The sequence below is a fragment of the Macaca fascicularis genome, chromosome 12 (assembly GCF_037993035.2).
Source record: "Macaca fascicularis isolate 582-1 chromosome 12, T2T-MFA8v1.1".
In the NCBI taxonomy this organism is placed as follows: Eukaryota; Metazoa; Chordata; class Mammalia; order Primates; family Cercopithecidae; genus Macaca; species Macaca fascicularis.
The window spans coordinates 44,637,207-44,649,132 of record NC_088386.1 but is presented as its reverse complement, the minus strand read 5'-3'; the positions used below and the strand labels follow the sequence as shown (position 1 = coordinate 44,649,132).

Here is an 11,926-nt window from a genome sequence, read left to right as displayed (position 1 = left end):
TGAGACATTAATGATTATACCAGGAATCTTCCTAAATTATATAAAATTTAAATAAAAATTAGAGAAAAACTTTTCTTTCAAGACAAAGATTATCTAAGAGAATTGCCTTAAACCAAAGGAAAAAAGCAAAGACTATATAGTACCACTTTATCGCCCTACAAGGATAATATATAATGTCTACAATCAGGAAAAAAAAAGAGGAAGTTTTAAAAAATTATATACAGAAAAGATATGAAATATATATACATATTTCAAATCTTATCAATAAATATACTAGAGGGGTAAATTCCTTTTTACTTTTTACTTTTCTGTGTTTTCTGAAGCTCTCATGCTATGTATTAATTTATAATGGAAAACAACTTTTTAAAGGATGTTTAAATTATTAAAACATTCAAAGATTAAAATGTTTATTAAGGGTCATAATGTATACATTTAAAATATGATCAGGAAAAAGCATTCACCACTAACCATGCCACCTTTCCCAGATAAATCATTTACATATTATGTACCAGTGCTTCTGAAACTGAAGCAGGCATAAGAACCACCTGGAGAGTGTGCTGAAATACAGGTGATAGGAATGGTAGGCAGCCATAAAAAATAAGGAAATCATGTCCTCTGCAGGAACATACATGTGGCTAGAAGCCATTGTTCTAAGCAAATTAACATGGAATAGGAAACCAAATACCACACATGCGCTCTTAGAAGAGAGACCTAGGCCGGGCGCGGTGGCTGACCCCTGTAATCCCAGTACTTTTGGAGGCCGAGGTGGGCGGATCACGAGGCCAGGAAATCGAGACCATCCTGGCTAACACGGTGAAACCCCATCTCTACTAAAAATACAAAAAATTAGCCAGGCATGGTGGCGGGCGCCTGTAGTCCCAGCTACTCGGGAGTCTGAGGCAGGAGAATGGCGTGAACCCGGGAGGCGGAGCTTGCAGTGAGCCGAGATTGCGCCACTACACTCCAGCCTGGGCAACAGAGCAAGGCTCCGTCTCAAAAAAAAAAAAAAAAAGAAAAGAAAGAAGTGAGACCTAAACATTGGGTACTCATGGAAGTAAAGATAGCTACAATAGACATGGGACTACTAAAGGGGAGTGGAAGGAAGGGGGGCAAAGGTTGAAAAGCTAACTATTGGGTACTATCCTCACTATCTGGGTGACAAGATCAATTGTACCCCAAACCTCAGCATCATACAACATACTCATGTAACAAACTTGCACATATACCCCCTAAATCTAAAATAAAAGTTAAAATTATTTTAAAAAGGAAACAAATAATGGCTAATAGAACATAGTGTCTCTAGACACAAGACACAAATGGGTAGGCAAAAACGGTACTGCCCCATCTGTACCATGGGCCAGTGAACTATTTAGCCCATGAACTAACAGCCTATTTTTGTAAATAAAATTGTATGAGGGCCCATAATCCAGACACTTTGGGAAGCCAAGGTGGGCAGATCTCTTGAGCTCGGGAGTTAGAAACCAGCCTGAGTAACAAAGCGAAAACTAGTCTCTATGAAAAATACAAAAAAAAAAAAAAGGGGGTCAGGCACAGTGGCATGCCCCTGTAGTCCCAGCTACTTGGGAGGCTGAGGCAAAAGGATTGCTTGAGCCTGGGAGGTGGAGACTGCAGTGAGCAGAGATAGTGCCACTGCACTCCAACCTGGGCAACAGAGTGAGACCTTGCCTCAAACATAAATAAATAAGTTGTATTGGAACACGCACACACAGAAGACCCTCACAGGTAATAGAACCTGATAATCTGCATTTTAACAAGCTCTCAAGTAGTACTGATGCTGCCAATCAACCGGGCTCACTTTGAGTAACAAGGTTTGATGCAGCAGGAAGTGACTGGCGTCTAGCTTGGGTTCTCTCCCAGGAAGCATGCCACGCTTATTCTAGATTGGGCAGAAGAGAAAGTGAACTCAAGATTCCACCTTCTTTCAAGGTTCTAAAGCAGGAGCACAGATTCATTTCTCTCTAATCAACCCTTGGTGATTAAATGCTTAGTCATGTCCTTACTAGGGGGTCAATGAAATTTAAGATAATCATGATTCCAGGACAGTGGCAGACTGCCTCTGCCCTCCCTAGAGTTCGTCACACACTTAGCAAGTATTTTGACAGTAGTTTTCAAACACCACATTGTTTCCTACTATTTCCATCACTTCCAAAAAATGATTTTGTTGGATGTCTAAGAATAGGAGGTAGTCCATGAATTCAGTATCTATCACTCATAAGGAGACAAAAGAAGGCAGACACACTTCATGAGCTGCCCAAGCGGGAGGGAGGGTGAATTTCAAAACAGTCCAGGTAGTCCCTGTCCTTTTACTCCCAACTATGCACTCCTTAGACACATCGCAGTCCTCTGGGAGCCAATGCCAAAAATCATACTCAGAAACTCCAAAAAACCTCAGTAATACAATGCAGTGCCTAATAAATTACTCAGGCCCCACTCAAACTCCTCCACCAGGCCAGCCCATCAAAGCACCAGAGGGTGACCATCATGTTTCCTTACACCCTAAGGAAGAAGGTACCTGGCTGAGAGGCCTCCACGTTCCAGAGAGTGACAGCCCCTGAGAGGAACTAACTTAATTAACCATTCAGATGAGCACAGAGAATTCCCACCAGCCTCCAGGTCCCCAAACACCATATCTGCCATTTATTCCCAGTGCTGTCATTTCCTGCCTGCAGTGAGCTAATTACACACAGTGGGAATTCTGGAGCTGCCGGTTCTAATGTTTATCCGCTGTTAACTTGTTGTGTGACCTCAAAGATATGTCTCTAGTGCCTTTATTTCCTCTGCTATAAAAGCAAGATAAGGGAAAGACATGCTTGACAAAGTGCCCTAATATAATACTAGAGTCACTGCTATCCTCAAGACGCTCACAGGAATTGTAATTAACATGTCTCTTTTACTCAGGCCTTTAAAGATAACTGATGACATGTTGTCAAAAGTGTGGGATCTCAAACGATATTTTCTCTTTTGTTAAAACAGGTTTTAGTGGCAAATACCACCTATAAAACTGTTGATAAAAGCGGTATTGAATGTGCTTCTTTGTAAATCATTGATCCATTCAAGGGGGTGTCCATAACCATACCTCTAATCATGACTTCATAAGTAGAAAAGATACTGGAAAAGTCACCCTAAGTTAGTTTTCCATAACCTTAACATCCAGCATTGAAAACATAGTTAGGCAAAATAGGACTGTACTTCTAAAACTATGTTTTAGAAGACTAGTTAATAACACAGTCTGTGCTGCTATATCAGAAAAGCTGGTTACAAAACATGTTGTATAAAAAACAATCAGTATAATCAGATTTTGTAAATCTATATGGGCATGGAAAAATATTCAGTAAATGGCAGCTATTAAATTCCAGAGTTATCTGCTATGGCCCTGGCCCTTTACTTCTGCATTTGGGTTAGCAATATATTCCAGTTATAACATGTTGTTAATCATTTATGTGTCACAAATTTACTGTGAATTGTCCCAGTCTTTTACATAGAAGTTTTAAATTAAAATATTCAAACTTGTTCATTTTTTCCTTGCTAGTTGCTTCTTTTACTTTAAAGCCAGAAATGGTCGCTCCTGTACAAACTTAATACATATTATGTTTTCTGCTACTTTTTCTATAATTTGATTTGCAATATTCAACCCTCTGGAGTTTATTTCTGGGATATGGCATGTTTGGTGGGTTCTAAATTGATACTTTATTATGTTAAACCCCTGTATTAAATAATCCTTTCTCACTACTTTATTTTGAAAACTTTAGCTACATGTAGTTGGCAAATTATCCTAATTCACTTTTAAAATATAAGACATAAACAACTCAAACTAAAAACTCAAATATACATGGCAGATTTTTAAGAAATCTCAGTAAGACATTATCAACAAATCAAATCATCATCAAGCCATTTCTACCTCAGTGGAGCATCAGTCAGCTAAGAATTCCTGTTAAAATCAGTCCTTCCTATTCAGCAGAAGACTTTAACAATGTAATTGTAGGGTATATAAGTATATGGGAGGGCGGAGCAAGATGGCCGAATAGGAACAGCTCCAGTCTCCAACTCCCAGCGCGAGCCACACAGAAGACCGGTGATTTCTGCATTTTCAACTGAGGTACTGGGTTCATCTCACTGGGGAGTGCAGGACGATCGGTGCTGGTCAGCTGCTGCAGCCCGACCAGCGAGAGCTGAAGCAGGGTGAGGCATCGCCTCACCTGGAAAGCGCAAGGGGGAAGGGAATCCCTTTTCCTAGCCAGGGGAAATGAGACACACAACACCTGGAAAAGCGGGTAACTCCCACCCCAATACAGCGCTTTAAGGAAACAGGCACACCAGGAGATCATATCCCACACCTGGCCGGGAGGGTCCCACGCCCACGGAGCCTCCCTCATTGCTAGCACAGTAGTCTGTGATCTACCGGCAAGGCAGCAGTGAGGCTGGGGGAGGGGCGCCCGCCATTACTGAGGCTTAAGTAGGTAAACAAAGCTGCTGGGAAGCTCGAACTGGGTGGAGCTCACAGCAGCTCAAGGAAACCTGCCTGTCTCTGTAGACTCCACCTCTGGGGACAGGGCACAGTAAACAATAACAAACACAGCAGAAGCCTCTGCAGACGCAAACGACTCTGTCTGACAGCTTTGAAGAGAGCAGTGGATCTCCCAACACAGAGGCTGAGATCTGAGAAGGGACAGACTCCCTGCTCAAGTGGGTCCCTGACCCCTGAGTAGCCTAACTGGGAGACATCCCCCACTAGGGGCAGTCTGACACCCCACACCTCACAGGGTGGAGTACACCCCTGAGAGGAAGCTTCCAAAGCAAGAATCAGACAGGTACACTCGCTGTTCAGCAATATTCTATCTTCTGCAGCCTCTGCTGCTGATACCCAGGCAAACAGGGTCTGGAGTGGACCTCAAGCAATCTCCAGCAGACCTACAGCTGAGGGTCCTGACTGTTAGAAGGAAAACTATCAAACAGGAAGGACACCTATACCAAAACCCCATCAGTACATCACCATCATCAAAGACCAGAGGCAGATAAAACCACAAAGATGGGGAAAAAGCAGGGCAGAAAAGCTGGAAATTCAAAAAATAAGAGTGCATCTCCCCCGGCAAAGGAGCGCAGCTCATCGCCAGCAACGGATCAAAGCTGGACGGAGAATGACTTTGACGAGATGAGAGAAGAAGGCTTCAGTCCATCAAATTTCTCAGAGCTAAAGGAGGAATTACGTACCCAGCGTAAAGAAACTAAAAATCTTGAAAAAAAAGTGGAAGAATTGATGGCTAGAGTAATTAATGCAGAGAAGGTCCTAAACGAAATGAAAGAGATGAAAACCATGACACGAGAAATACGTGACAAATGCACAAGCTTCAGTAACCGACTCGATCAACTGGAAGAAAGAGTATCAGCGATTGAGGATCAAATGAATGAAATGAAGCGAGAAGAGAAACCAAAAGAAAAAAGAATAAAAAGAAATGAACAAAGCCTGCAAGAAGTATGGGATTATGTAAAAAGACCAAATCTACGTCTGATTGGGGTGCCTGAAAGTGAGGGGGAAAATGGAACCAAGTTGGAAAACACTCTTCAGGATATCATCCAGGAGAACTTCCCCAACCTAGTAGGGCAGGCCAACATTCAAATCCAGGAAACACAGAGAACGCCACAAAGATACTCCTCGAGAAGAGCAACTCCAAGACACATAATTGCCAGATTCACCAAAGTTGAAATGAAGGAAAAAATCTTAAGGGCAGCCAGAGAGAAAGGTCGGGTTACCCACAAAGGGAAGCCCATCGGACTAACAGCAGATCTCTCGGCAGAAACTCTACAAGCCAGAAGAGAGTGGGGGCCAATATTCAACATTCTTAAAGAAAAGAATTTTAAACCCAGAATTTCATATCCAGCCAAACTAAGTTTCATAAGTGAAGGAGAAATACAATCCTTTACAGATAAGCAAATGCTTAGAGATTTTGTCACCACTAGGCCTGCCTTACAAGAGACCCTGAAGGAAGCACTAAACACGGAAAGAACAACTGGTACCAGCCATTGCAAAAACATGCCAAAATGTAAAGACCATCGAGGCTAGGAAGAAACTGCATCAACTAACGAGCAAAATAACCAGTTAATATAATGGCAGGATCAAGTTCACACATAACAATATTAACCTTAAATGTAAATGGACTAAATGCTCCAATTAAAAGACACAGACTGGCAAACTGGATAAAGAGTCAAGACCCATCAGTCTGCTGTATTCAGGAGACCCATCTCACACGCAGAGACATACATAGGCTCAAAATAAAGGGATGGAGGAAGATTTACCAAGCAAATGGAGAACAAAAAAAAGCGGGGGTTGCAATACTAGTCTCTGATAAAACAGACTTGAAACCATCAAAGATCAAAAGAGACAAAGAAGGCCATTACATAATGGTAAAGGGATCAATTCAACAGGAAGAGCTAACTATCCTAAATATATATGCACCCAATACAGGAGCACCCAGATTCATCAAGCAAGTCCTTAGAGACTTACAAAGAGACTTAGACTCCCATACAATAATAATGGGAGACTTCAACACTCCCCTGTCAACATTAGACAGATCAACGAGACAGAAAGTTAACAAGGATATCCAGGAATTGAACTCATCTCTGCAGCAAGCAGACCTAATAGACATCTATAGAACTCTCCACCCCAAATCAACAAAATATACATTCTTCTCAGCACCACATCGTACTTACTCCAAAATTGACCACGTAATTGGAAGTAAAGCACTCCTCAGCAAATGTACAAGAACACAAATTATAACAAACTGTCTCTCAGACCACAGTGCAATCAAACTAGAACTCAGGACTAAGAAACTCAATCAAAACCGCTCAACTACATGGAAACTGAACAACCTGCTCCTGAATGACTACTGGGTACATAACGAAATGAAGGCAGAAATAAAGATGTTCTTTGAAACCAATGAGAACAAAGATACAACATACCAGAATCTCTGGGACACATTTAAAGCAGTGTGTAGAGGGAAATTTATAGCACTAAATGCCCACAAGAGAAAGCAGGAAAGATCTAAAATTGACACTCTAACATCGCAATTAAAAGAACTAGAGAAGCAAGAGCAAACACATTCGAAAGCTAGCAGAAGGCAAGAAATAACTAAGATCAGAGCAGAACTGAAGGAGATAGAGACACAAAAAACCCTCCAAAAAATCAATGAATCCAGGAGTTGGTTTTTTGAAAAGATCAACAAAATTGACAGACCACTAGCAAGACTAATAAAGAAGAAAAGAGAGAAGAATCAAATCGACGCAATTAAAAATGATAAAGGGGATATCACCACCGACCCCACAGAAATACAAACTGCCATCAGAGAATACTATAAACACCTCTACGCAAATAAACTGGAAAATCTAGAAGAAATGGATAATTTCCTGGACACTTAACACTCTTCCAAGACTAAACCAGGAAGAAGTTGAATCCCTGAATAGACCAATAGCAGGCTCTGAAATTGAGGCAATAATTAATAGCCTACCAACCAAAAAAAGTCCAGGACCAGATGGATTCACAGCTGAATTCTACCAGAGGTACAAGGAGGAGTTGGTACCATTCCTTCTGAAACTATTCCAATCAATAGAAAAAAAGGGAATCCTCCCTAACTCATTTTATGAGGCCAACATCATCCTGATACCAAAGCCTGGCAGAGACACAACAAAAAAAGAGAATTTTAGACCAATATCCCTGATGAACATCGATGCAAAAATCCTCAATAAAATACTGGCAAACTGGATTCAGCAACACATCAAAAAGCTTATCCACCATGATCAAGTGGGCTTCATCCCTGGGATGCAAGGCTTGTTCAACATTCACAAATCAATAAACATAATCCAGCATATAAACAGAACCAAAGACAAGAACCACATGATTATCTCAATAGATGCAGAAAAGGCTTTTGACAAAATTCAACAGCCCTTCATGCTAAAAACGCTCAATAAATTCGGTATTGATGGAACGTACCTCAAAATAATAAGAGCTATCTATGACAAACCCACAGCCAATATCATACTGAATGGGCAAAAACTGGAAACATTCCCTTTGAAAACTGGCACAAGACAGGGATGCCCTCTCTCACCACTCCTATTCAACATAGTGTTGGAAGTTCTGGCTAGGGCAATTAGGCAAGGGAAAGAAATCAAGGGTATTCAGTTAGGAAAAGAAGAAGTCAAACTGTCCCTGTTTGCAGATGACATGATTGTATATTTAGAAAACCCCATTGTCTCAGCCCAAAATCTCCTTAAGCTGATAAGCAACTTCAGCAAAGTCTCAGGATACAAAATAAATGTGCAAAAATCACAAGCATTCTTATACACCAGTAACAGACAAACAGAGAGCCAAATCAGGAATGAACTTCCATTCACAATTGCTTCAAAGAGAATAATAGGAATCCAACTTACAAGGGATGTAAAGGACCTCTTCAAGGAGAACTACAAACCACTGCTCAGTGAAATAAAAGAGGACACAAACAAATGGAAGAACATACCATGCTCATGGATAGGAAGAATCAATATCGTGAAAATGGCCATACTGCCCAAGGTAATTTATAGATTCAATGCCATCCCCATCAAGCTACCAATGAGTTTCTTCACAGAATTGGAAAAAACTGCTTTAAAGTTCATATGGAACCAAAAAAGGGCCCGCATCTCCAAGACAATCCTAAGTCAAAAGAACAAAGCTGGAGGCATCACGCTACCTGACTTCAAACTATACTACAAGGCTACAGTAACCAAAACAGCATGGTACTGGTACCAAAACAGAGATATAGACCAATGGAACAGAACAGAGTCCTCAGAAATAATACCACACATCTACAGCCATCTGATCTTTGACAAACCTGAGAGAAACAAGAAATGGGGAAAGGATTCCCTATTTAATAAATGGTGCTGGGAAAATTGGCTAGCCATAAGTAGAAAGCTGAAACTGGATCCTTTCCTTACTCCTTATACGAAAATTAATTCAAGATGGATTAGAGACTTAAATGTTAGACCTAATACCATAAAAATCCTAGAGGAAAACCTAGGTAGTACCATTCAGGACATAGGCATGGGCAAAGACTTCATGTCTAAAACACCAAAAGCAACAGCAGCAAAAGCCAAAATTGACAAATGGGATCTCATTAAACTAAAGAGCTTCTGCACAGCAAAAGAAACTACCATCAGAGTGAACAGGCAACCTACAGAATGGGAGAAAATTTTTGCAATCTACACATCTGACAAAGGGCTAATATCCAGAACCTACAAAGAACTCAAACAAATTTACAAGAAAAAAACAAACAACCCCATCAAAAAGTGGGCAAAGGATATGAACAGACATTTCTCAAAAGAAGACATTCATACAGCCAACAGACACATGAAAAAATGCTCATCACTGGCCATCAGAGAAATGCAAATCAAAACCACAATGAGATACCATCTCACACCAGTTAGAATGGCGATCATTAAAAAGTCAGGAAACAACAGGTGCTGGAGAGGATGTGGAGAAATAGGAACGCTTTTACACTGTTGGTGGGATTGTAAACTAGTTCAACCATTATGGAAAACAGTATGGCCATTCCTCAAGGATCTAGAACTAGATGTACCATATGACCCAGCCATCCCATTACTGGGTATATACCCAAAGGATTATAAATTATGCTGCTATAAAGACACATGCACACGTATGTTTATTGCAGCACTATTCACAATAGCAAAGACTTGGAATCAACCCAAATGTCCATCAGTGACAGATTGGATTAAGAAAATGTGGCACATATACACCATGGAATACTATGCAGCCATCAAAAAGGATGAGTTTGTGTCCTTTGTAGGGACATGGATGCAGCTGGAAACCATCATTCTTAGCAAACTATCACAAGAACAGAAAACCAAACACCGCATGTTCTCACTCATAGGTGGGAACTGAACAATGAGATCACTTGGACTCGGGAAGGGGAACATCACACACCGGGGCCTATCCTGGGGAGGGGGGAGGGGGGAGGGATTGCATTGGGAGTTATACGTGATGTAAATGACGAGTTGATGGGTGCAGCACACCAACATGGCACAAGTATACATATGTAACAAACCTGCACGTTATGCACATGTACCCTACAACTTAAAGTATAATAATAATAAATAAATTAAAAAAAAAAAAAAAAGATTGCACTAGCTTCAAAAAAAAAAATAAATAAGTATATGGTAGTTGAGTCATCAACTACTGTTTGAATTCAATAGTGTTATGGGGAGGAGCTACTTCTTGGGTGGCAATGTTATTCTAACCCTGAAACAACTGAAAATAAAACCTTTTGGCCTGAAAAAAATAAAAGTAAAGAAGTAAAATTCATTGTTTAATTTGGTCAAGATTTGGCACCATCATTTTCACTCTATCGATTTTTCCTCCAGATATATTAGAAACCTGACATACACGATATGTACCATATAAATTTGCACTTCTTGTTAGGTTTCTAATGTCTGCATCTTGCCATTCCCATTAAGATATAAGTTCCTGAAATGCAAAGGCTGTGCTTAAATAGGGAAGGAAGGAAGAGAGAGAGAGAGGGAGAGAGGGAAGGAGGGACTTGGTGAAATTTGCAGCTCCTTCTTTACTGAGCCTTGCTTACAGGGGACACTCAGGAAAATCTGCCATTAGACAACTAGTTCAGGACTTCGGCCACAAATGATACTTAACCAAAAAAAAGAGAACATGTATCACTGAAAGCTTTCATTTGAATTCATCTCCCCTACTGACTAATACAGACAGATTTTTGCCATCAATTCACACCCTGAAGCACAGGACATGATGATCTTTCTTTTCATTTGCAGAGCTATGATTCGTCATTATCTAGCCCTATTTTTTACTCAACAAAATAACATTGCACCGTTAAGATTTCGGCATGTCTATTCTTGTCGTGGTTATTTTGAATTTTGCCTTTTAGAAGCAACTACTTTAAGAAAAAAAAAATCATCACTTCTCAGGTATACATTTGGCTTGATTTTATAACTTAAGCTCTTCTGGGTTCATTTTCCTGCTGCTTTTCCATGTAGGGAAGGAATGCCTGAGAGAGGTTCTTCTGGATCAACAGAGTTGATGAAGTCCTCAGCTTTGTAATCTCTGCTTTTAATCCCTTTCTCCAATAAATGGGCTAGAGAAATCACTGCCATCGTCACCATCGTCATCAATGCTACAATTTACTAAGCATCTTCTAGATGCCAATCACACTGCTACATATTTTACATGTGATTTTCAATGCTTTTTTTGTTATCCAAAAGATTCTACGATGTTTCTCCTTCCTATCCCTGAAAAAATGCTCAATTTAATCTTGCACTTAATTATTAGGTATAATTTTACAGATATTGTTTAACTTTTTAACCTAATAAATAACTATCATTCTAAGAAATTTGATGCTTACTTTTATAATGTACTTGTATTCTCCAATGTAAAATAGAAAAGTATACCCTATAAGAATGTCTTGTCCGTCCCCACTTCTCTCTTTTCTGTCTGGGAAGAATGGATATGCTTGTCACACAGCATAAGGAGTCCAGGGAAAAGGAGGGAGATTATTTTACATGCTGGCAAAAGAATGGTATTTGACTCCTTCCATCTCTGCCCCCATCCTCCCAAGCCCTGGGGAATCCAGGAGCACTGAGAGGTAGAGTTACACACCAATAAATACTAACTGGGCTACCTCCCCCTGTCCTGTCTCCCAGCATTTGCCAAGGATGTCAACTTGAGAGTCAGGCTTACCTCACAGAGGACTCCCAGGGAGTAGAAAGAGAACCCCAAGGAGTCCACCAAAAATGCAACTCCTTCAATTATATTGGGATAGAGTCACCTAAAAACACATATAAACAGACACATATTTTATTACTAAATCTAAACATTAACTCTTATCATAGCAATTCACAT

General features: G+C 40.3%; 1 protein-coding gene across 8 annotated transcripts in view; it reads right to left on the bottom strand.

The window, feature by feature from the left end:
• LYPD6B (LY6/PLAUR domain containing 6B) overlaps positions 1-11,926 on the bottom strand; it is a 188,272-nt gene that overhangs the window by 153,070 nt on the left and 23,276 nt on the right. The gene's annotated exons all lie outside the window — the stretch shown is intronic.